The 24,647-nt window shown below is 42.7% G+C and overlaps 1 pseudogene; it reads left to right on the plus strand.

Annotated features, from left to right (window-relative positions):
* Window positions 1-24,647, plus strand: part of LOC118218885 — a 141,076-nt pseudogene that overhangs the window by 80,604 nt on the left and 35,825 nt on the right.

Below are 24,647 nucleotides of genomic sequence, written 5' to 3' on the forward strand. Positions count from 1 at the left end.
ACAAACCATTCACACCTACATCCTAATTATGATTTCATACCATAATGGAATTTCTGGGACGTGCCATTCAGAAACTGACATGGCGAGCTAACCTAAGTTTTAATACCTTTAAAGGTTCACACAAAGTAAGGTAACTCAATACAGTTTGATGTTTTAGGATACAAACACTGTTTCTAATCTATCTATTGATTACATTTAAATGTTTTTCATAGCCTATTGCCAACTGGTGAAAACTTATCACGATACTGTACATTTGTAGTGTAGTCAGGTTATCCACTAGGTGGAGCCCTAGGCTTTTCGAAACAGGATATACCAACCAATGTAAGACGTCAGTGAGGTAGTGAGGTAGCTTGTTCAGGAGATTGAGTGCAGCCGTACTGTATGTATGCCACAGTTCTTTAAGCTCCAAAGTAAAGTTTATCATAAACTCTTCTATGTGGTCCTGTTCTTTTCCCTTCTCAAGTTATCCCAGCATTATTCTGCAGTTCCCGTTGAATGTCTTCCCTTTTCAGTCCTGTTATGTTCCCTTGCTCTGTGAGTCTGCGTGCATGTCTTAATCCTGCAGGTGGAGCTGATTGCTCTATCAAAAATATGCAATCTGTTAGTCACGAAAAGACTGTTTACGATTACATACATTTGGATCTTTGATATGCACACACATTACAGCACCCAAAAAATACTTATGGTAAAAAAATGTGCTTACATATCACCAAAACAAACTTTTATTTGGCAATATCTCCCAAAATGTTTATCAAAATCCCTTACCTTTCGTTGGAGAGAAAGCAAGGGTCATTCTGAGTGTTTATCCTGAAATACGTCACTCAAGCTGCACCACCTAACCAAAAAAATAAAATCTGTGTTACGTTTTGCCCTGCTCTGCCCTACTAACGTAAATGTGGTAAAAAGCAACCGGTGTTGAAGCAAGGCATGTACAGTGAATCTACGTACTCTGGTATCGATCAACCAATGGGAATATTGTGACACTATGACATATTTTCATTGACAGCCCCCTCATTAACATATGGATGAAAAAATACAGAAATAAATACAGAAATATATATATATAGACATAAATTAATCAAAACATAAATAAGGATATAAATATATACAGAAATAAATGAATCAAGCAATAAATAAATATGGAAATGAACATCCACAGAAATGAATGAATCAAGAAATAAGTATGGAAATAAATGCAAATACCCATTTGTCAGATTTTGTCTATTAATTTATTTGTACATTCATTAATTTTTACATTTTCTTGCTTTTGTATTTATTTATTTATTTATACATTAATTCATTTATTGAGTCATTTATTTATTTATTATTTTTACATTTTTGGTCCTCCATATACCTATAGTACCAGTCAATGGCAATAATCAGTTGTGGTGTTTCTCTGCAGCCAGCAGATGGCGCTGCAGTGTATTTCATTTGCCGCCTTGGTTACATTATTAGATGAAGATTGAATGTTTTTAAAAAATAAAGATGTTTGTAGACTGAAGGTGAGGTAAAGTACACCATAGTGATCATACTAGTGCAGTTTCTTGTGTTTGCAAATGAAATATGTTTGCAATCATGTTGTGTCCCATGTGATATCATCGCAACATGGAACAGTTTTGTTAATGAAATCCTTGCAGGAAGCCCCCAACCTTGAGTTGAATTGGCTCCTTATTTTTAGTTATTTTTTGTTAATTGAGCCAAGTAATAACCTTTTTTTTGTGGATTAGTCAGAATACTTTATGAACGTAATTAATATAAACTCTTCCTGTGTTTGTGTGTACTGTGTACATCCCAGGAATGCACGTACTGTACAAATAGGAAATTCCACATTTATCTGCTACCAAGGTGCACAGTGTGACAATCAGCAGTGAATTTCAATTGTGTGTGTGGTTGTATGTGTGTGTGTCTTTGTGTGTGTGTGCGCATGTGTGTTGTATGTTTGTGTGTGTGTACATGTGCATGTTTGTGTGTGTCTGTGTGGTGTGTGTGCGCATGTGTGTTGTGTGTTTGTGTGTGTGTGTGTTTGTGTGTGTACATGTGCATGTTTGTGTGTGTGTGTGTGTGTGTGTGTGTGTGTGCGCATGTGTGTTGTGTGTTTGTGTGTGCATATGTGTTGTGTGTGGTTGTGTGTGTGTGTGTGTGTATACGTATGTGTGTTATATGTGTGGTGTGTGTATGTGCGTGTGTGTGTGTGTGCGCATGTGTGTGTGTGTGTGTGATCTCTCCACAGGCTGGGTTGGTGTAATCTCACAGATGGCTGCTGTGATGTTCTGGCCTCAGTCCTGCGCTCTCCTCACTCAGAGCTGAGAGATCTGGAGCTCAGAGACAATGAGCTGCAGGATTCAGGAGTGAGAGCGCTCTCTGCTGGACTCGAGGACCCACACTGTAAACTGCAGAGACTGCGGTGAGTACAAACACAAACCCCTTCAATCAAAAAGGGTTCCAATGTGACACAACACAGCACTAATGTTAATAATGACTAAATATAGCACTGGTATTACTAATGTTTTTAATGTTAAAATAGACAAGAGAGTTATTTTTCTTCACAGAAATAAAGCAACATTTTCCTGTTCTTCCTCTTGGTAGAAACACATTTTAAATCTGACATCAGTTGGAAAAAACATATTTTTGGGAAGCGTCAAATCGGTTCTATTCATACATTCTTCAAAATTATGAAAATTAATTGAATCTGTTCAAATTTATTTCAAATTTCTTAAATAGGCATGATTAATTCCAGAGCCCTATTATTTTATATTGAGCTGTAGATGGGGTTTGCACACACAGCCCTGTTAGTTTATATTAATGTGTGTAAGGTGTGTAACACACTGCTAGGTGTTTGACACACACAGCCCTGTTAGTTTACATTAATGTGTGTAAGGTATGTAACTCCCTGCTGTGCGTTTGACACATACGGCCTTGTTAGTTTGTATTAATGTGTGTAAGGTGTGTAACACTGCTATGTGTTTGATACACACAGCCATGTTAGTTTATATTCATGTGTGTAAGGTGTGTAACACACAGCTATGTGTTTGACACACACAGCCCTGTTAGTTTATATAAATGTGTGTAAGTTGTGTAACACACTGCTATGTGTTTAACACACACAGCCCTGTTAGTTTATATTAATGTGTGTAAGGTGTGTAACACACTGCTATGTGTTTGACACACACAGCCCTGTTAGTTTATATTTATGTGTGTAAGGTGTGTAACACACTGCTATGTGTTTGACACACACAGCCCTGTTAGTTTATATTAATGTGTGTAAGGTGTGTAACACACTGCTATGTGTTTGACTCAAACAACCCTGTTAGTTTATATTAATGTGTGCAAGGTGTGTAACACACTGCTATGTGTTTAACACACACAGCCCTGTTAGTTTATATTAATGTGTGTAAGGTGTGTAACACACTGCTATGTGTTTAACACACACAGCCCTGTTAGTTTATATTAATGTGTGTAAGGTGTGTAACACACTGCTATGTGTTTGATAGGCACAGCCCTGTTAGTTTATATTAATGTGTGTAAGGTGTGTAACACACTGCTATGTCTTTGACACACACAGCCCTGTTAGTTTATATTAATGTGTGTAAGGTGTGTAACACACTGCTATGTGTTTGACACACACATCCCTGGTAGTTTCTATTAATGCATGTAAGGTGTGTGTGTCCTCTCTGCAGGCTGTCAGGCTGTAGAGTCACACAGAGAGGCTTTGATTCTCTGGCTTCAGCTCTGTGTTCAAACCCCTCACACCTGAGAGAGCTGGACCTGAGATACAATCACCCAGGAGACTCAGGAGTGAGAGCGTTGTCTGCTGCTAAACTGGACACACTCACACTGCTGTAAGTAAAGAGAGTTTCCTTAGTGCACCTCACACACACACACACACACACACACACTCACACTCACACTGCTGTAAGTAAAGAGAGTTTCCATAGTGCGCCTCACACACACACACACACACACAAAAGGAGTTGGGGGGGGGGGCATGGAGGGCACTGTACAAACCAGCGTTACTCAAGAGAGTTGGGGATCTCCTGTGGAGGGTGCTGCACGGGATCACTGCAGTAAATAAGATGTGGTTGTTGTAGTTAGGGGTTTGATCAGGGACACAGTGATGGTGGAGTTTCAGTATTACAAAGCAATGGAGAACCTGAGTGTGTTTCAGAGTGTGTGTGTTATAAGGGTGTTTTATGTTCAGTGGAGGGAGGGGAGCTATTTTTGCACATGGAACAGGGTGAGTGAATGGACTAAGTTTCCTTTCTGACAGATTTGTGTTTTTTTTCATATGATCGTGGTTTTGTGTTTTATTGTGCCTTTGTTTTTATATATGTGATGTCATTGGTGTGTTAAGAGTGGAAATAAAGGATGGTTAAAATTCAGAATTCTGTTCTGCTGTTCTTACAGTGTGGACCATGGAGGAGAGAACAGGACCAAACCAGGACCCAGGAAATGTGAGTCTGTATCGACAGAACACTTTGCATAGATACACACTCTGTGTGTGTGTGTGTGTGTGTGTGTGTGTGTGTGTGTGTGTGTGTGTGAGAGAAAGAGAGACTTCTCTCTTACACACATAAACACACAAACAGAAACACACATGTACACAAACACACACACAGAGGTACTATGACAGTCCTTTCTCTCTCACACACATAATAAGGTGAATATAAATAATGATAATTAATCTCATTAATGTCTCTGGTGTGCAGACGGCTGTCAGTTCACACTGGATCCAAACACAGCGCACAGAAACCTGTCTCTGTCTGAGGGGAACAGGAGGGTGACACACACACCGGGGAGAGAGGAGCCATATCCTGATCATCCAGAGAGATTTGAGTCTGTGCGCCAGGTTGTGTGCAGAGAGAGTGTGTGTGAGCGCTGTTACTGGGAGGCTGAGTTCAGTGTGTCTGAGTGGGAGGGATGGGTTTATATAGCAGTGACAGATAAAGGAATCAGCAGGAAAGGAGGGGGTCCTGACTGTGAGTTTGGATGGAATAAAAACTCCTGGAGTCTGCGGTGCTTTAAGCGCGGTCCCTCTGGTAAACTCAGTTACTATGTCAGGCACAATGGGAAGCAAACAGACATACCTGCCCTCACCTCCCCCTACCGCAGAGCAGGAGTGTGTGGTGATGATGATGATGATGGTAGAGGAGTGTGTGTGTACAGGGTAGGAGTGTGTGTGGACCGTCCAACCGGCACTCTGTCCTTCTACAGCGTCTCTGACTCTGACACACTGACCCTCCTGCACAGACTCCACACACACTTCACTCAACACACACCCCTCTGTGCTGGATTTTTTGTGTGGGACTCCTCAGTGTCCCTCTGCCAACTGGAGTAGAGACACACACACACACACACACACGCACGTGCACACAAATATGCACGTGCACACACACGGATACACACACACATGCACGTGCACGCACACACAAACATGCACGTGCACACACACGCATACACACACACACACACGTGCGCATACACACTTGCACACATGCACGCACACACAAATACATACACTCATGTACACACACACACCACATTCATATACACAGACACACACACGCTGATACACATAGACACATACACCCACATACACACATCCACACTTTCTCACACTCATGCACACGCACTCACAAATACACACACTGATGTACACTCATGCACACGCACTCACACACCTACGCACGCACACACTCGTGCACTCACACTCACACTCTTACACACACATACACACCCTCTCACACCCTAGTCACTCACACACCCAATCACACACATGCACACACACACCTACACACATGAACACACACAATCTCTCGCACACACAAACAAACACATTCACCAGTGCACTCTCACGCGCACACGCATGCATACATATGTACACACACTCATAACCGTATGCACACACACACTCTCTCTCTCTCATACTCAGTCACTCACACACACACCCTCTCTCTCTCACACACGCACTCACATCCACAGTCACACACATTCAAACGCACGCACACACACACAAACTCATGCACTCACGCACGCACACATACATGCATGCAGAGACACAAACACGTGTCAACACACACATTCACATTCCCATACGCATTCACACACATGTATAAACACACACGCATTCTCTTACCTATGCACACACACACTGATGTACACTGATGCACACGCACTCACACACCCACTCACGCACACACTCGTGCACACACACTCACACACTTACACACACATACACACTCTCTCACACCCAATCACACATGCACACACACACCTACACATGGACACACACAATCTCTTGCACACACAAACACACACATTCACCAGTGCACTCTCACGCGCACACACACATGCATACATATGTACACACACTCATAACCGTATGCACACACACACTCTCTCTCTCTCTCACACTCATGTTTACTCATGCACACGCACTCACACACCTACGCACGCACACTCTCTCACACCCAGTCACTCACACACACCTACACACGGACACACTCAATCTCACGCACACACACGCGCATGCAAACATACACACGCTCATACCCGTATGCACACACACACACTTTTTCTCTCACTCACACACTCACATACAGTATACAGACACACACATTCGCAAACGCACGCACACACACACTCATGCACTCACGCACAAACACAAATGTGTCAACACACACACACTCTCATTCCCATACGCACGCACGCACACGCATGTATGAACACACATTCTCATACCCATACGCACACACACACATATTCATGCACTCACACATGCACACACATACATGCGTGCACACACCATATACACATGTATACACAAACATTCTGACACCCATACATACACACACACACACGTATAAACACACACACATTCACAAAGGCACTCTCACGCACACACATACACATACATACACTCATTCTCTTGCACGCACACACACTCAAATACACAGTCACACACACATTCACACAAATGCACGCACACACACTTTCTCTTACCCATACACACACGCACCCGTGTGCACACACACGCATACTCATGCACTCAATCATACTCTCACACATGCACACATACATACATGCGTGCACACGCACACACATTCTATTACCCATACACACACACAATCCGGGCACACACATACTCATGCACTCACACACATACACACACATGTTCACATCCACAGTCACTTCCACAAACCTACGCATGTATGCACACACATTCACAAATTCACGCACACAAACACACTCTCACCCAATCACACACACACACACTCATCGACACACTTGCAACCTTCCTTGACCAATGCCTTACCAGTGCAATTTCAGCTGTGCTCAATATTATATATATATATATATATATATATATATATATAACCTCAGTACAGCCTAACCCCTGTACATAAGACTGTTATCTTTTAGCAGTTCAGGTTAAGCACTTGCTGTCTAAATGTGATTTTTTTTTACATCTTAATACATTTATATTGCAAATGTTCAAGGTGTGTTAATGTACTTTTGATTATTAAAACATTAATGTAGTGGTAAAAATAGGTTCAGTTTCTGTCCTTTTGTTTCCTATGTTCCAGTAAACGTTTCCCACTTTTATCCACTTCACTACTTCTACCGGGAGTTGTCTGACGCATGTTGCAATGGAAATAAGACGTATTATTGTTATTGCTCTTGTTGAATTTATTTACAAATTAAATTAACATAAAACTGCAATAATAAACAAAAACGATATTAAAGTCCATTTAAAGTTTTCCAGATTCCACGGGCCCACTTTGGTTGTGCAAAACACAGTCAATGACCGTTTCCGCTCGCACCCGTCTACTCCCGCTGGCCCGCCTCACCGCGCCATCTTAAATATAATTTATTCCCCCTTCTCCTATAGAGGGACACACTCATAAAATAATCAATGCACACTAAACAATAAATAACAAATACATGATAAATTCCATTATAATTTCAATTTAAATGTAGAACAGAATAAATAAATGCCATAATACTTTTTTGGGGTTCTTATTATAATTACTATAAACCAACATAATGGCTCCTACAATTAATATAACATTGAGAGTAATAATGCCAAAAGATGTTTTTGAAGTAATAATTCTATCTCCTGTATCTGCATCTTTTTTTAAAAGAATCCAGTGGCAAACTCCTCCACTTAAATGTGCATTTTACTAGTTTTTACAGTTGCTTTCATTCATTTTCACAAGAGTTCCAATGTGCAAATTTCTGTGGGCAAATGCAGCTGATAGGGAGAATGCAGAATGATCACTGCAGTGTACTTATTTCCTTTCATTACTGTAAACAATGATGGATTGAGTTTCCTTATTAATTCTGTTAGGATTGTTTTTTTTTTTTGTTTTTTTTCCTTTAATTTTCTGTATTTTCAGACAATAATATGCAATGATTAAACCTGAATTATAAAAATATTGAATGTTTTGCTGTTGTGATTTATTATTGTGTGATGTATTGAACTCCTGTGACACAGTAGTACTTATTTCATATTCTGTATGGGATTATGTTTGGGCTCAATTTGAGTAGATCAGCATGGGGCTAAAATCTGCAGTTGAAGCAATGACATTCATCTACAGTAGTGGAAATAAAATCCATTATAAGAGAAATTGTGTAGTGTCTGATGAATGCTTGCTTCTGTTGCTGTAGTGTAACCACAACTCAATACATTTTGAAAAGGCACTGCTTGTCTATTGAGCTGGTATGTTTATGTTACCTCTCAAATAAATGGTTTTCCTGTAGGTTTGACCTGGATCTGCTGCACATCAGTTGAATGGATTAGACCACTAAGCCAAAACCAGGGCAGAAGTGTGGTTTGCATGACATCCAGTCTCTGAGATGTTCCTGAGACCCTACAGTTTTTCTCATTTTTTCAGATGCATTTCTGATATCTGCAGTCACACATTACAAATGCATTACAGTATGTTATGATTGCTTTGGCTCAGTGTGGAAAACTCAATTTGCCAAACTGACTGGCAAAATTCTTACCCTAAGACACTAATTGCAGTACCTACCCACAAAGTGCACAACTCTAAATCACACTCAGTTTTCATAATACAGTCGTCTCATATTAGTACAATGTTCCGATGCTTATTGCTAGACATGCAGATTGTGAAATGAAGTCAAGATGTTTGCAATTCTGTCTCATCACTTCCAGCAACATTGCCCAGGTGAGTCGCATTGCAGCACGATTGATAATCCCAACATAAAAGGCTGTTTTACAGCACTACATTCAGCAGTGTCTGACAACATGGAGCAGCCCAATGCAGTTGGTACTGATGGACGGGTCGTGGCTGAGGCTGTGGCTGAGGTTGTGGTCAAGCAGGTAGAAGAAATGCTGCTGTATTGAATGAATTTAGAGCCACAGTGATTGACCATGTCATAAATCCAGGCATAACAATGGGAGAAGCTGGAAGGATTGTAAAGGCCAAACTTAAAAATGTCAACAGTGGCATCTAATAAGAGCTTTTGGACTGAACATTGATGAGTCAATAATTTACTGCAAAATGTGATACTGTAATTACATTACAGGATTGTTGTGTTGGTGTCATTTTATATTATTTCTGTTCCGTGACCAGCCTGTAAGCCATGCTAATCATTTTTATTAGAGACCGCGCAACTCTGTTTATCCAAAATGCCGGCTTATTCCACATGGGGTAAAATTGCGTTTGTGGTAGGTATTACTGTGGCAATGACTGTTCTGTCTGTTCTGATAATGTGATTATTTTTCTTCTATCAGATAAGGCCTGCTGGTGCAAGTTTGTAATGTTGCATTTGTATGTGTTATTTTTACTGTTTACGTGTCAAATGTCTAGAGTGTAAATGTTTCTGTTTAAATGATTGGTTGAATAACACATATCACCGCTATTTTCACCGACCATGTTAAACGTACTCACTCAGCTCCAAAGGCATGCTGATGCTAAACCCATACTCCAATCTGTTTGGAATGACACATTCTGCCTAGTCTGTTCAAACATCAGACATATTTTTAACTCTAGATATTGTTTATGCCCTGCACCTGAACAAATTGGATATGCCCATTCTACTGTACCATCTCCTTTGTAAGCTAAGAAGTTCCTTTCAGCTGACTACATCAGAATCTGTACTACTGGCGTTTTATGAGAGCTGAAAATGTACAACATTGTTAATCAGAAATGATATCTGGGTGGGTAAATTGCTGGATATGCTGTAGAACATACTTTGTCATTGATTTATAAATATACCAGTATATCCTGGGCTTTCACTGATGGTTTAATTGTGGTACATATAGCAGTGGCCTGACATGCGTTCTATGTTTGCAGTTTGCTTCTACCTGACTGCTTCCCCCAGCTGGGAAACAGAGGGGCACAGCCCCCCCCCCCCCAGCAGGAAAACAGAGGGGTACAACCCCCCAGCTGGGAAACAGAGGGGCACAACCCCCCAGCTGGGAAACAGAGGGACAAAACCCCGCCAGCAGGGAAGCAGAGGGGTACAACTGCCCCAGCAGGGAAACAGAGGGGCACAACCCCCCCAGCAGAGAAACAGATGGACACAACCCCCCCAGCAGGGAAACAGAGGGGCACAGAAGACTCTGGGTCATCCCACCATGAATGGCGCAGGAGAGGTAGCAGGTTATAGCAGTTTGCTAAGGTGGTCTGGGAGGATGGACAGCATGGGAAAGTGTGGCGGACCGATCGCTCATTGGGTCAGACTGGTGGAAGATACCACAAGCCAGGCTTAGCTTCCTGATCAGGGCCAATTATGACACCCTGCCTTCTCCTCAGAACGTGCGCTAATGGTTTGGTGTGGATGAGACCGTCCGCTCTGTGCTGCCCCCAAACGAGGCCTCCGGCACGTTCTGTCAGACTGTGAGACGGCTCCAGCACAGGGACACAGAGCAGGCCTCCAGCACAGGGACACAGAGCAGGCCTCCAGCACAGGGACACAGAGCAGGGCTCCAGCACAGGGACACAGAGCAGGCCTCCAGCACGTTCTGTCAGGCTGTGAGACGGCTCCAGCACAGGGGAGGTATGACCAATTGCTGCGGAAGCTTCTGGAATTACTAGAGACCAGCAGACAGAGACGCCTCTCCTGTGAAAGAGCATCAAACCCACTTTGTTAGGCAAGCAGAGGAGGAGGAGACCGTAGGACACAAAGGTGGGAGTAGAGCCCTGGTTCCAGGCAGAGGGTGGAGCATGCATGTAGATCTCAATCCACAGCTCCATTTCCCAAATGAAATCAGCACAGCGTCCTTTGGCCTAACATGGAGACATGGTCCACTCGGGCGAAGGTGGTGCTCCTTATATGGAGACGTGGTCTACTCTGGCGTAGGTGGTGCTCCTTATATGGAGACGTGTTTTACTCGGGCGAAGGTGGTGCTCCTTATATGGAGACGTGGTCTACTCGGGCGAAGGTGGAGCTCCTTATATGGAGATGTGGTCTACTCGAGCGAAGGTGGTGCTCCTTATATGGAGTCGTGGTCCACTCGGGCGAAGGTGGTGCTCCTTATATGGAGACGTGTTCTACTCGGGCTAAGGTGGTGCTCCTTATATGGAGACGTGGTCCACTCGGGGGAAGGTGGTGCTCCTTATATGGAGACGTGGTCCTCTCGGGTGAAGGTGGTGCTCCTTATATGGAGACGTGGTCCACTCGGGGGAAGGTGGTGCTCCTTATATGGAGACGTGGTCCTCTCGAGTGAAGGTGGTGCTCCTTATGGAGCTCACCCTCCCATGGGAGGAGGGGGCAGAAGCAGCCTATGAGCAGAAACGCCTGAAGTACTCTGACCTGGCAGCGGAGTGTGAGAGTGTAAGGAGTGTAAGGAGTCCGGTTAGAGAGCAACAGTATATCCAGTGGAGGTGGGACGCTGGGGGTTCACCAACCAGTCAGTGCTCTACCTTCTGGAAAACACGGGCATGGCAGGGGCAAGGCTGAGAAGGGCAGCTAGTGGGCTGGCCGAGGAAGCAGAGAAGGGGGGCTGGCTCAGAGAGGAGGGGGAAAGTCGGCAAACACCCACTGCACCCAAAACAACAGCAGAGGGTGGCAGCTGGCCTTCTGGATCAGTTTGAGCCTCTTTGTGTTCCTGGAGTAGAGGCTCCCAGCCCAGCACACACAGGTGTAGAACAGGACACCGGCCACAATGATCTGGTAGAACATGGCCAGCATCCTGCTACACACACCGAAGGAGCGTAGCCTCCCCAGAAAGAAAAGCCTTCAGTCTAGTAGGGCCTCCAAAGACACAAACCACAGTATCAAACCATCTATCTATATGATCAGGTGAACATGGTGTATGTGTGTTTTTGTGCGTGTGTGTGCATGTTATGCATGTGCGTGTGTGTGTGTATTGATGCGCTGTGTACGTGCTCTGTGTGTACAATAAAAATGAGCATCTTCAGTGCATCAACCAGTGCAGTGTTTCTTTGAAATTACACCCCCATCCTCATGCTAAATGGAATTTAATAAAACCATTATGTGCCGTGGCAGGAGCTTGAAATAGTCGAAAATATCAGAGTATTTACTTTTGCTATCAGACCTGTTGGCTGTACTGGAATACTGGAAACACAAAGTGGATGCTTTCCGCCATCCGGTGGTCTTGTGACGCTACTACAAGGGACTGAACTCCAGAGGGTGAGACTCAAGGCAGAAGTTGGGAGTTTCTAAAACGTTGACTGCTTACTCCGGTTCCCTCTGTCTAATATAACATTTTTTGTAAAGATCTGAAACTAGGCCCTAATATAGGAAATCAGAATGGGGGAAAATATTTTTCATGGCACTGTACATGAGGTAGACAGGTTTCCTTTAACAGGCTTTAATATAAGGGGCACCAGGGAGACACACACTACACAGCCTGCAGAGGAATTCTCAGAAGTTTGCTAATGCCACACACCAGTATGGAGTATATTATCTTAACAGGAGCGAGCTTGTCTGAGTAACTTTTTCCCTGTTGTAATTACAGCAAACACCCATGTGATAGAGCCACAGCTATGACATGACCTTATGTTTAGTCTTAAGGCTTTCCTTTAAAAAAAAAAATCAGCTTTGGTATGATAACAAGCCTACACATTAATGGATTATTTTACTCTGCTTGGATGAGAAAAATAAACATTTACCACATTTCAGCTTGTGCGCATGTATATTTTGTAATGGAATAGAACACAAAAGCTGTTTTTCATGCCGGAGGAAGACCTTTCATAAGCAGCTCTGACATGCAGTCATATGAGCGCCCAAGGGGGATCGCTAGAGAGCGATGAAACGCAGATCCCTGTCTGACTGAACCCTCCCGTACCCTGGGCAACACAGGCACCAATCGTGCGTCGCCCTGTGGAGCTACCGGCCACAGTCGGCACTGGCACGGTCCGGATTCGACCCGAGGCCGTGAGGCTCATCCATGCACCTCAGCGTGGGGCCTTAACTAAATGAGCCATCCAGCAGCCCCAAGCCTAATTTCAATAAAATTACACCTTACCAGCATCTTGTTATGTTTCTGTTGTCACTTCACTTTTCAGTTGACTATCTGCTTTTCTCCTGCACAATCTTTGTTTCGGTTTTGTAGTATGGGCGTGGTTTTCTCTTTCTCTCTCTCTCTCCTCAGCTGATCACTCTCACCTGTTCTGGCCGCATTCTCAAGCACTGGCTAATCACTCATTTCATTCACCTGTTCCCTGTTTGCATGTTCACGCTCCGTTCAATTATCTCTCATTTCACTCACCTGGTTCTTTTGGTATACATTCTCTGTTTCCCTGTTCTTCCTTGCCAGATTGTGCCTCCTGTTTACAGTGCCTTTCCAGCGTTTACCTCTCGTTAGTCTGACTCGTGTTTTGATCTTGCCTGTTTACCCGACCACCGATTTTTTGCCTGCCGACTTTGTTTTGCTGATTCCTGTTCTGACCTCCGCCTGTTTAACGACTTCGATTTTTGCCCCGGTGGATTTTTCTGGTTTTTGATCTTTGCACAAACTGACTACGAGACTGCCTGCTGTATTGTGTACCTTTGAATTAAACATCTCCTTCGGGAGTTTCGACACTCAGTTGTACAAGTCTGCATTTGGGTCCACCACACCCCGACCCGTGACAGAACAATCTGGCCAGTATGGACCCAGCGGACCCAGAGCACCTGCGCAACGCCCTCGCCAGCCAAGGCAGCACTCGTGGGACGGCACGAGCAAGCCCTCCGTGAGATCCGGTATTCGCTGACAGCACTCGCTGGTCAGATGCAGCAGCTGACCACCCGCCTCCCGGCTCCCGCTCCCGAAGCCCCGACGGCTCCTCCCGACCCGGTCCAGCTCTACACCCACGCAGCCCTCCTGCCCAGGGAGCCGCACATTCCTGCTCCGGAGCGCTACGCTGGAGACTTGGGGAAGTGCGAGGCGTTTCTAATGCAGTGTTCGCTCGACCTTCAACCAGCAACCCACCACTTACAACAACGATGGGAAAAAGATTTCTTGCATCGTGGGGCTGCTGAAAGGATCTGCATTAGACTGGGCCACAGCAGTTTGGGAGAGCCAACCTCCTACAAACTTCACCTGCTCCAGTTTCGTTGCAGAAATGCGAGAAGTCTTTGATCGCCCCGTTTGCGGGAGAGACTATAATCCACGCCTGCTGCCGATGCGCCAGGGCACGTGCAGCGCGGCGGCATTTTCAGCTGAGTTCCGGACTATTGCTGCGGAATCAGGATGGAACGACACTGCGCTCCAGGGGGTCTTCAGAGACGGGTTTGTCCGAGGCTTTGAAGGATGAACTGGCTGCAGGAGACGATCCCGACAACCTCGATGCCCTGATCGCGCTGCTGGCCATCAAGCTGGACCACCGCCTCCGTGAGCGCCGCAGAGAGACGGCCAGACGCCAACCCTCAGCGAGCCCTTCAGCGGCCAGACGGCCAGACGCCAACCCTCAGCGAGCCCTTCAGCGGCCAGACGGCCAGACGCCAACCCTCAGCGAGCCCTTCAGCGGCCAGACGGCCAGACGCCAACCCTCAGCGAGCCCTTCAGCGAGATTCAGTTCCAGTCCCGGTCCCGGCACCAGTGTACCCCCGAGTCCAACCGTACCCCGCACGCCCAGCGAGGAGCCAGTGCAGCTCGGAAGAGCCCACCTCACGCAAACGGAGCGTATGCGGCGAATCAGGACGGGACTTCGCATCTACTGTGGCACAGCCGCTCACGTATTATCCTCCTGTCCTATTCGGCCAAAAGACATTAGAGTGGGGACCCTGGTGAGCCGTACCACTTCCCCTTCTACCGCCCAGTCTGGCCCACTGCTCGATGCCACACTGGTTCAGGACCAACAACCCCTCAGGCTACAGGTGTTGGTCGACTCTGGCGCCGACAAGAATTTCTTGGACGCCGAACTGGTCGCTCATTTTTTGCCTGCCGACTTTGTTTTGCTGATTCCTGTTGCCTTCCGATTCTGTACTTTTGCCCCGGTTGATTTTTCTGGTTTTTGATCTTTGCACAAACTGACTATGAGACTGCCTGCTGCATCGTGTACCTTTTGAAGGTACGCAATTGTCCAAGTCTGCATTTGGGTCCACCACACTGCCACCCGTGACACATCTATAAGAAATGCTAACTACCATACAAAATGACAAATAATCTCTGAATTGATAGGAACCACTCAAAGCAGGCACATGAGGCAGACAGGAAATCATCAGGTCAAACGACATGTTCCCACTGTAACAGAATTTAGTACAATATGCACCAGGGAAATACCCACTACACAGCATGTAGGGGCATTCTCCAAAGACTCACTAAGTTATCTCAGTCTTGATAGTAGTTTATAAGCATCACACCTCATATGGTCACATCTCACAGGCATGAAGGCTCTGTCTGTGGTCACACACGCATGTTACATCAGTAATTAGGCATCTCAGCACACAACACAACAGCACACTATAGTGCCTGGGACGGGGGCGGTATATCACCATGGTGGGTGCCAGAGCGTTTCGGGTCCTCTCAGGAGTGCACTCGGGACAGCCCTGAGCTGCATTCCATCCTCCCCGTAGCTCTCCATCGTTCCTCTCCCTCATCGCCACGGTAACTGGGAATGTGGAGACTGGGACAAGGCTGCAGGCCTAGGCAGAAGTGGCCAGGAGTGCATACAGAAATACAGAAACATACACTTCCCTTCACTACCTTAAGCCTCCAAGCAGCTGTACACCGCAGAACACAGTCTGAAGTGCATTAATCACTGCAGGTTTCCCACTGAATCTACAGGAACTGAGGCAGAGCAGTGAAAGAATGGGCAGTGATTTACTATGTGCGCTCATATAGACATGAAAACTGTTTCTCTGATCGATCAAACATTGTCTGAATTATTTGTAAAACATTTTAGTTTACAGCCATATTTGCTGCAATTACTAAGGCATAAGTACACTTATGTAGTTGTGGAAATGACTGAGTTTTGGTCTGATGGGCACTTCCTCACTTGAACCAGAATCCACCGTTTGGGCTGTTCACAAAGGCCGATAACAGAATAAGCACAGCAAGTACATGAAGCTGTAACGTTCTGAGAGTTCTGAGAGCTAGCCTTGTCATAACTTGTCACTAGATGGGTTACAGTAGCTTTCTCTGGTCAGAGCGTCACAGGCATCAGCATGAAGGTTGGCTTTTTGTGTATTACTTTTGCTCTACGAGTATCATCAAATTGTCATTGTTGTAGACATCATAAATGGTTGCATGCTTTCAGCAAGAACAGGGACACTGATGTTTCTTATTTTTAAGGGACCTTCTATGTTGTGTAAAATTATAGATTCAGTGTTGGCTTTTTTTTTTTTTTTACCTAAACAATTTTTATAAGGAAAATATAACAAAAGCAAATGAGGAAGCACCCATCGAAAGGCAAATCAACACTCAAGAGAAGTAAAAACCATGTTCAAAAATGAAAAAAAAACAAGCAAACAGAAAAGAAAACAAAAAATAGAATAATAATAATGACAGCATTGCTACTTTAAAAAAGAAAAAAACAACAACAAGGATTGAGAGCGAGAAAAAAAGATCATTTAAAGAAAAGTAGACAAATGGGATGGAATTGAGAGGTAAAGTTATATGGAGGGATTGTGGAGTGTGTGGTGTATGCAGATGTGTGTGTATGTACGTGTGTGTGTCATATGTAGGACTGAATATGTAGGAATATGTAGGAAGAACTCGGATGGCACGACAAGAGAAAGTGGGAATTTGTTGTGAGCTTATCTGGGTATATTGGGCCAGGGGAAAATAAAGTAAAAAAGCTGAAGGTGAAACTGTAATGAACATGAAAGCTGAGTGTGTATGCATCAAGTTAGACTGTGTGTAAGTGTGTAATGTGTATGAGAGAGAGAGAGAGAGAGAGAGAAGAGGTTGGCTAACTGGTTCATTTGGGTTGGATTATTAATTTAGATTATTAATGAATGGTTCCCAGTTTTCTCTGAATTGTGAGATTTGATTGTGGCTAGAAGCTGATGTTTTTTCTAATGATATGTATTCTGTGAGAAGGTTCAACCATTGCACAGTATTTATGGTATTTCTTGTTTTCCAATGCACTAGGATAGTTTTCTTGGCGACAGTTAGTGCAGTGAGTATGGGCCTGGTGTTCTTGGTTGTTGAATTGATCGTGGATGTGTCTCCAAGTAGGCAGAGGGAGGGAGATAGTGGGATACTGCAACCCAAGAAACAGGATAATGTTTTAGTGACTGTGCCAAAAGTGTTGGATGGGTGGGCATAGCCAAGTAGCGTGGAAATAATTGTCCGGGGTGTTTAGAGTGCAGTGTGAGCATCTGCCAGTGTCTGATAGTTCCATTTTATACATCCTGTGTTGAGTGATATGTGCTCTGTGGATTACCTTGAATTTAATTAATTGTAAGTTAGTGTTGTCAGTCATTGTGAATTTGTGTATTTGTGTATATGAGGTGTATTGTAGAGTCCATATGTGTTAGTAGTTTGTATAGTTTAGAAAGAATTTTCTTCAGAGATGTTATTTTGTCGATTACTGTTATTAATAATGGTGGCTGCAAGTCATTCAGCATTATATTGACTTCAGATTTCAGGACAGATTTTAGCTGAAGATATTGAAGGTATTGGTCTCTCCCAACGCCATATCTCTGGATTAGATCTTTAAAAGTGATTGAAGTGTTCTCTTGAAAAATGTGGTTGAGATGTGTAATGCCTTTTTGTTTCCATGTGGTGAAATTCAGTAGAGTTTTGTTGAGCTGGAAGTCAGGGTTATGCCAGATTGGGGTGTATTTGCAAGGTGTCAAAGTGGAGTTTGTGATTTTGTTGATTTTTCCACCAAAAAAAGGGTCGATTCCTGTGTTGCAGCATTCCAATCATCTCCTTCTAAGGGTAAAATTATAGATTTTGTCCAATTTATCGAGTAGTCAGATATTTTTGAGAATGTTTTGATGAGTTTAATGGTTTCTTGGAGGGAATTTTTAGGATCTTGTAGTATAACATCACATCATCTGTGTAAAGGCTGATCTTGTGGTGTGTGTTATGATTTATAATTCCCTTGATATTTTCATTTTGTCTGATTGCTGCAGCAAGAGGTTCTATGAAAAAGTGAATAGAGAGGGAGAGAGTGGACATCCTTGCCTATTCCCCCTGTGTAGTGTGAAGCTCTGTGATGTTATTCCATTCGTGGTGACTGTAGCCATGGGTGAGGTGTAAAGTATTTTTATCCAGTGAATAAATTATTCTCCGAAACCAAATTTTTGTAATGTTGCAAATAGAAATGTCCAGTTAACTCTATCGAAGGCTTTCTCTGCATCCAGTGAGGTAATTATTGCTTTTAAACTGTGTTGATTGATGACATTAATTAAATTAAATAGTCTGCACATATTGTTTGATGAATGTCGTCCTTTGATGAATCCAGTTTGGTCGTGATGAATTATGATTTGGGTGACTGTTTCAATTCTGGTGGCTAAAGCTTTGCTAATTATGTTGATGTCAGTATTGATAAGTGATAGGGGACGATAGCTGGAGGGTAGGGTTGGGTCTTTGCCAGGCTTAAGCAATACTGAGATCAACGCAGTGTTCATATGCGGGGGAATTTTGGAGTTATGTTTTATTTCAAGTGCCATTCTGATGAATAATAGAGAAATTGTTAGCCAAAAATGTTTAAAGAATTCAGTGGGGAAGCCATCAGGTCCTGGAGCTTTATTGTTGGGCATCTGGGTCAGTGCTTTATGAAATTCAGTTTGTGTTAATGGTTCAGTGCTTGTGCATGTTCTTTGGATAGTTGTGGTAGATTTAATTTATTCAAGAAGGAACTGATGTCTGCTGAACTTGGGTCGATGTCTAAGTAAGCTTCTCAACATACATCTAACTTTTCACATGTTGGATTTATGCTACAAATTCATACCGGGGTCAAAGCAGTGTAAATGATTTGGCAGACAATGCCCATTAGGAACACAAGCCCAGATCCAGATCACATGAAGACTTGAAGCTGTAAACGATACCACTACCAGGATTTGAACCCTCAACCAAAGGACTGAGAGACAAACAGTTTACAACGGAGCTATTTGGGAAGGCATGTTCCAGTGCATGTTTGGACACACAAAAATACTCAAGGCCCAGGAAATTTTGACACATAGGCTAGATAATGAGGTAACTTTTCATTATACAGCCTTGGTACTTGGGTTACATATGTACTTTTTGTAGAATTTGATGCTAATTAGAGATTGGAGATTTGGCACTGGAAATTGGGAAATTTATATTTGAAAGTTCCTGGTCATTCCGGTCATTGGAGAATGGGAAAAGGAGCAACAACATTGGTAATTGACAATATTTGAAAAAAATCATATGCTTTTCAAAAACAAAAAAAACCAGCTACAGTAAGCTCACCGATGCAGGAGCACGGTTTACCCTTCACCAGTTGTTCAGAAGGCCAAGCCTATGTCGGGATTCAAACTGGGGACCTCTGGCATGTCATGATGTGGGGTTAACCCCCAGCACCACGGAGCATCCTTAATTGGACCTACCGAATTCATGCACTCAAACTGTTGAATTGTCAAGTCTCCAAGCAACGTAAACATTTCTTAAGAAAAATATGAATAATAAAAAAGTCAAATTTATGATGCAAATTGATAAAAGTCCCTTATAGGAAACACCCTTCAGGTTTTGTACACCCCTTCTTCAAGATGTCATAAATGTCTGTACTAAATTTCATGTCGATTGGATGTTCACAATGCAGCTTCGCTGCTCGGACCCCTAATTAAAATACATAAAAATATAAAAATATAAACACAAAACCGAAAATAAAACAAATGTACTAACTAAAAGCCATCCTAAATAGGTGTGTTTTCAGTTGTATTTTAAAACTGTCAACTGACGATGCAAATCTGATATGTTCTGAAAGAGTGTTCCACATCTTTGGGGCATAAAAACAAATGGCTAACTCTCCACTTTGTTCATGCTTTGCCTTTGGAATCTTGAGCAGACCAGCACTAGAGGATCTTAAGGCTCTATTTGGGACATATTTTGATAAGCAATATATATTTAAGTGCAAAGCCATTTAGTGCTTTAAAAACGAGTAAAAGAACTTTAAAATCAACTCTAAAAGCCACAGGTAGCCAGTGTAAGGTAGCAAGGACAGGGGAAATGTGAGCTCTCATTTTTGTCCTGATCAGTATTCTTGCAGCTGCATTTTGAATATTCTGTAGTCTATTAATTGACTTTTTTGGATGTCCAGCAAAAAGAGCATTACAATAATCAAGTCTGCTTGTGATAAATGCATGTATTAGCTTTTTGGAATTTGATTGCGAGAGAAAAGGTCTTACTCTGGAAATGTTTCTTAAATGAAAGAATGCAGTTTTTGTCACTGAGTTTATGTGTGAATCAAAAATGACCCCCAAGTTCTTTAGTTTTGGTTTAGATTTTATCCCAAGAGGGCAGAATTTATTTACAAGTTTTTCCCTCTGAACGCCTGGACCTACAAGAAGAACCTCTGTTTTTTCCTCATTCAATTTCAGGAAGGTTTTGGGCATCCAGCTAGTGATGTCTGACAGACAGTCAACCAATGTATTAAAAACATTGTTGTCATCTGGCCCTACAGACATATATAACTGTGTATCATCTGCATAGGTATGGAATTCTACACCATGTTTGCCAATAATTTTGCCTAAGGGGAGCATATACAGAGTGAAGAGTAGAGGCCTAAGTATCGATCCCTGTGGAACTCCACAAGTAATCTCAGCCTTCTTCGAGACATGGTCACCTAGACAGACATAAAATGTGCTCCCTGTCAAATATGGCTGAAACTATTTTAGCACAGTTTCTGAGAGACCAACCCAATTCTTAAGGCGGTGCATTAGTATTTCATGGTCTATGGTGTCAAATGCATCACTCAAGTCTAAAAGAATAAGAACTGATATATTATTATCATCAATACTCTGTCTGAGGTCATGAACTACCTTCACCAAAGCGGTCTCTGTGCTTTAATTTGAGCGAAAACCAGGGTCATAATCAAGTGGCCCTATTATGGACCTGCCCACATCCTGGTCTATATCTCCACCCAGTCACATGTTCTGGTTGATGTACCTGACGAAGACCTTTGAGGTCGAAACGTTGTACCATTATATCACTTTGGGAGCAGAAAAAACAGTGTGCGGATATACTCTCTCTTCTTACTATTATTATCAGTTACTCATAGAAAACACAGTACATAAAGAAATCTCAACAAAAACATGTTTTCAACATACAAAAATGCCAAGATACTCACCCATACAAAGCACTGTCTATAAGCCTATAATTAAAACTTGCAAAATCTAGGCTTTTAAAAGTATTGACATCAATACTTTTGATATAAAAAAGGGGTGGGGCGGTGAATAAATAAATACATATAATAATGGCAAATATTTTGCCCTTTTTAAAACATTTTTTAATCTTACAAAACTATCCAGGCATATGTTTTCCCAATTAATGTACTGTATGTCTGTGGGTTGCATAAAGTTTAGCACAATAGTACCATTTATTTTACAATGTAAAAATCATATTTGTGAACAATAATAATAATAATAATAATAATTTTATTCCAAACAGCACCCAAAGCACTGGATGCAGACAATTGTTCAAACACAATTTCAGGTGTAACAGCTGAATAGCTCAATTTCCGTGATTGGCGTTTCACTTTCATGTGACACAAACTTTGAATGACAACATTCTCAACATAGAATGAGACCATCTAACAGCTCATGATATTAGCTCTCCAACAACACCAAACATGACTTTACTGCATATTAGATTGGCTACGTAGTTTAGACAAAGACAAAGAAAGCGCATAATTTACGCACCGACATAGCCTACTATTCACCTCCAGGACCGGCAACAAAAACAGATATATTGTCTCAGAAACGTCAAAACAATCTTGATACATCTACGCCTTTGGATCATGCTTTTGATTGGATAATATATGTAACTCACCGAATCACTGACCACTAGAAACGTGCTTTTGACCCGTCGTCCATTTTGCTTTTGACACGCTCCGTACTCTGGTCTCCAGATACTCCTGACTCGAGAAAGAGACTGTGGGTCAGAGCTCACATTTCAGCTCTGAAATGCAAATAAAATAAAATAAATTTAAATTAAATGTGTTGTGGCGCATTTTGAATAAATTATTATTATTATTATTATTAATTACATTTATATAGCACTTTCCAAATGCTCAAAGTGCTTTACAGTGAAGGGGAACTCACCTCACCTCATCCACCACCAATGTGTAGCACCCACCTGGGTGATGCACGGCAGCCATTTTGCGCCAGAACGCTCACCACACATTAGCGAAGGTGGAGAGGGAGAGAACGTTTATTTAGCCAATTAAATCTGGGGATGATTTTTAGTGGCAAGTTTGTGAGAGCCAGATCTGGGATTTGGCCAGGACACCGGGGAACCCCCTACTCTTAGCGATAAGTGTCATGGGATCTTTAATGACCACAGAGAGTCAGGACCTTGGTTTAACGTCTCATCCGAAAGACGGCATCTCCTACAGCACAGTGTCCCCGTCACTGCACTGGGGCATTGGGGTTTTATTTGTACCAGAGGGAAGATTGCCCCCTGCTGGTCCACCAACACCACTTCCAGCAGCAACTCAGTATTCCCTGGTGGTCTCCCATCCAAGTACTAACCAAGCCCACACCTGCTTAGCTTCAGCCATTTGGCAGGAGCAGAGTGCATGGAGGTATGGCTGCTGATGAATAAAATGAAGTGGAACTGGTAAGAGCAGGTATCGTGGAAAGTCAGCTCTCATTAGTTTTTTATATTTTATTTTAATACTTCACAAACACATTTGATGAGTATATGAAGGGCAAATAACCTTAAAAATTCTCAACAAAAAAAAGAGAGAAAAAAAAGAAACAGTTGATTGGGGAAGGCACAAGAAAATGTAGACAAAATACCAAAAATTACACAAACATATAAACAAAAGCATGTGCTTGTTATTTCTTATTATTTTGTAATAAGAAATAACAAAAATTACTTACCTCACACATTAGCATGTTACATAGGGCCATCACATGGGTCAGTGACTGGCAGGGAGACTGGTGGAGTGTTAAATTATTTGCTGATTTATTTATTTATTTATTTTATTTGCTGTCTGTAGTAGGTATTTGTCTTGAGATGGTTTGTTATAACCAAAAAGGCTTATTTGTGTGTTCAGCCTACAGATTACACCATTATATTGGAGAACTTTAAGTACCAACGTCAATATAATTCACGCCTCTCTGTTTTTCAGGCTTATCAGTGGTTTGCATCTTGTAGTGTACCCTCTGTAGTCCTGCTGGTGTAGTCTTCTACGTATGGTAGACTTTGATACATCTACACCTGCATCAAGGAGAGTGTTTTTGATCTGTTGGGCTGTTGTCAGGGGGGTTTTCTTCACCATAGAGACTATTCTGCGGTCATCCACTCATTGGCCAACAACAACTGAGTTCCATTTAATGTCCGAAACTGATTTTTTCATCGCAGTACGTTAATCCACACGATACAGTCTTATTTTTTTCAGTCCCTTTTCAATGGATAAACAGTTTTTACGGATTGGATCAGCTGTATCTGAAAGTATTTGGATATTCTGTAGATTCAGTATGGCAAAGAATGTGTCATTAGCTCAACTACACGAGCTGCTGGATCAACAAAAATCATTATTTAAAGAAGCCTTGCAACAGATGGAGAATAGTTACAAGAGGTTTGTAAAGACTATAATGGATAATACCAACAGTAGTTTGGATGGCATTCTAAAAGATGTGGAAGACCTCAAAGTCAGTCTCCAATACACACAGAAGGATGTGGATCAACTCAAGGAGGCATGCAACAAAATCTCATCTGACGGTAAATCCTTTGAGGGTGATATCCATAAACTAGCTGAGTCCCTACTTACAATGGATTACAAATCAGGTTACCTTGAAGGACAGTCCAGACGCAATAATCTGGTTATTGATGGAGTTTTTGAGTCAGACAATGAAAAATGGGCTGACACTGAACAGAAAGTACTTAAATTATTCGGAGAAAAACTGGATCTGGACCCAACCAAAATAGAAATTGAGAGAGCCCATCGCACTGGAAAAGTGCCCAACAATGTCCAGTCAAACACTGGGAATGAATCTAGTTTGCCTGGAAGGAAAGTTGATAGGCCAAGGTCCATTGTAGTCAAATTCCTCAGGTTTAAGGACAGAGAAAGAGTCTTGTGGAATGCTAA

This window comes from Anguilla anguilla, chromosome 19 (genome assembly GCF_013347855.1).
Source record: "Anguilla anguilla isolate fAngAng1 chromosome 19, fAngAng1.pri, whole genome shotgun sequence".
Taxonomy (NCBI): Eukaryota; Metazoa; Chordata; class Actinopteri; order Anguilliformes; family Anguillidae; genus Anguilla; species Anguilla anguilla.